The following is a 3,407-nucleotide window of genomic DNA, read 5'->3' on the forward strand; positions in this document are numbered from 1 at the left end:
ACATCCACAGGAATGGATTAAGTTTAATTACATGTTTTTCTGTAGCACATAGCTTCAAACCACCACAAAGAGATAATCATAGTACACAAATGATTTTATTGAATCAATTCCAATAAGTGTAGTCTTCAGTGAACTCTCTAAAGATTTCTGCTTGGAATGGTGGGAAGATGGTGGATTGGCGAGGTGTATGTTTTAGTTACTCCTCCAGGGAAGTAGGTAGAAAGCCAGTAACTGTGTGGACTAAACACTGCAGAGCAATCTCACTTTGGGCATACTTCATACAACACTCATGAAAACGTGGAACTGCTGATATCAGCAAAATCTGTAAGTTTTTGTGGCCAGGGGACCCGCGCCCCTCCCTGCCAGGCTCAGTCCCGTGGGAGGAGGGGCCGTCAGCACTGGGAAGGAGAAGGGAGAACTGCAGTGGCAGCTCTTATCGGAAACTCATTCTATTGATCCAAACTCCAACCATAGATAGACTGAGACCAGACACCAGAGAATCTGAGAGCAGCCAGCCCAGCAGAGAGGAGATAGGCATAGCAAAAAACAGCAAGAAAAACTCAAAAATAAAAGTGGAGGCTTTTTGGAATTCTGGTGAACACAGAAAGGGGAAGGGCAGAGCTCAGGCCCTGAGGCTCATATGCAAATCCCAAAGAAAAACTGATCTCTCTGCCCCCTGGATCTTTCCTTAATGGCCCTAATTGCTTTGTCTCTTAGCATTTCAATAACCCATTAGATCTGCTAGGAGGGCCCCTTTTTTTTTTTCTTATCTTTTGATCTTTTTCTAAAACAATTACTCTAAGAAGCCCAATACAGAAAGCCTCAAAGACTTGCAATTTGGACAGGTCAAGACAAGAGCAGAACTAAGAGAGCTCTGAGACAAAAGGCAATAATCCAGTGGCTGAGAAAATTCACTAAACAGCACAACTTCCCAAGAAAAGGGGGGCATCCGTTCACAGCCATCATCCTGGTGGACAGGAAACACTCCTGCCATCGCCGGCCCCATAGCCCAGAGCTGCCCCAAACAACCCAGTGTGATGGAAGTGCTTCCAATAACATGCATACACCACAAAATTGGGCATGGACATTAGCCCTCCCTGCACCCTCAGCTGGTTGTCCCAGAGTTGGGAAGATGGAGTGGTGTGAATTAACAAGCCCCATTCAGATATCATTTCAGCAGATCAGGAGACTCCCTACACAGACCGGCAGCCCAGAACCACCCTGGGGGGATGGCACTCACCTGTGACATAGCACAGTCATCCCTCAACAGAGGACCAGGGGATGCACAGCCTGGAAGAGGGGCCCACTCGCAAGCGTCAGGAGCCATACGCCAATACCAAGGACTTGTGGGTCAGTGGCAGAGACAAACTGTGGCAGGACTGAACTGAAGGATTAGACTATTGCAGCAGCTTTAAAACTCCAGGAACACCAGGGAAATTTGATTGTTAGAACCACCCCCTCTCCCTGACCGCCCAGACACACGCCCCTTATACAGGGCGGGCAACACCAACTACACACGCAAGCTTGGTATAACAATTGGACCCCACAAGACTCACTCCCCCACTCACCACGGAGGCAAAGCAGGGGAGAACTGGCTTGAGGGGAACAGGTGGCTCGTGGATGCCACCTGCTGGTTAGTCAGAGAAAGTGTACTCCACGAAGCTGTAGATCTGACAAATTAGAGATAAGGATTTCAATTGGTGTACAAATCCTAAAAGAACCCTATCAAGTTAAGCAAATGTCAAGAGGCCAAAAACAACAGAAAATTTTAAAGCACATGAAAAAAACAGACGATATGGATAACCCAAGCCAAGCACCCAACTCAAAAGATCAGAAGACACACAGTACCTAGAGCAACTAATCAAAGAACTAAAGATGAATGACGAGACCATGGCATGGGATAGAAAGGACATGAAGAAGAGTGTGGAACAGGATATAAAGGACATCAAGAAGACCCTAGAAGAGCATAAAGAAGACATTGCAAGACTAAATAAAGAAATAGATGATCTTATGGAAATTAAAGAAACTGTTGACCAAATTAAAAAGATTCTGGATACTCATAGTACAAGACTAGAGGAAGGTGAACAATGAATCAGTGACCTGGAAGATGACAGAACAGAAAATGAAAGCACAAAAGAAAGAATGGGGAAAAAAATATAAAAAATAGAAATGGACCTCAGGGATGTGATAGATAATATAAAACGCCCAAATATAAGACTCATTGGTGTTCCAGAAGGAGAAGACAAGGGTAAAAGTCTAGGAAGAGTATTCAAACAAATTGTTGGGGAAAACTTCCCAAATCTTCTTAACATCATAAATACAAAAATCATAAATGCCCAGCGAATTCCAAACAGAATAAATCCAAATAAACCCACTCCGAGATATATTCTGATCACACTGTCAAATATGAAAGAGAAGGAGCAAGTTCTGAAAGCAGCAAGAGAAAAGCAATTCACCACATACAAAGGAAACAGCATAAGACTAAGTAGTGACTACTCAGCAACCACCATGGAGGCGAGAAGGCAGTGGCATGACATATTTAAAATTCTCAGTGAGAAAAATTTCCAACCAAGAATACTTTATCCACAAAGGTTTCCTTCAAATTTGAGGGACAGCTTAAATTTTTCACAGACAAACAAATGCTGAGAGAATTTGCTAACAAGAGACCTGCCCTACTGGAGATACTAAAGGGGGCCCTACAGACAGAGAAACAAAGAAAGGAGAGAGAGACTTGGAGAAAGGTTCAGCACTAAAGAGATTTGGTATGGGTACATTAAAGGATATTAATAGAGAGAGGGAAAAATATATATGACAAACATAAACCAAAGGTTAAGATTGCTGATTCAAGAAGTGGCTTCATGGTTATAATGTTGAATGTAAATGGATTAAACTCCCCAATTAAAAGATATAGATTTGCAGAATGGATCAAAAAAAATGAACCATCAATATGCTGCATACAAGAGACTCACCTTAAACACAGGGACACAAAGAAATTGAAAGTGAAAGGATGGGAAAAAATATTTCATGCAAGCTACAGCCAAAAGAAAGCAGGTGTAGCAATATTAATCTCAGATAAAATAGACTTTAAATGCAAGGATGTTTTGAGAGACAAAGAAGGCCACTACATACTAATAAAAGGGGCAATTCAAAAAGAAGAAATAACAATCATAAATGTTTACGCACCCAATCAAAGTGCCACAAAATACATGACAGAAACACTGGCAAAACTAAAGGAAGCAACTGATGTTTCCACAATAATTGTGGGAGACTTCAACACATCACTCTCTCCTATAGGTAGATCAACCAGACAGAAGACCAATAAAGAAATTGAAAACCTAAACAATCTGATACATGAATTGGATTTAACAGACATATATAGAACATTACATCCCAAATCATCAGGATAC

The sequence above is a fragment of the Choloepus didactylus genome, chromosome 4 (genome assembly GCF_015220235.1).
Source record: "Choloepus didactylus isolate mChoDid1 chromosome 4, mChoDid1.pri, whole genome shotgun sequence".
Classification (NCBI taxonomy): Eukaryota; Metazoa; Chordata; class Mammalia; order Pilosa; family Megalonychidae; genus Choloepus; species Choloepus didactylus.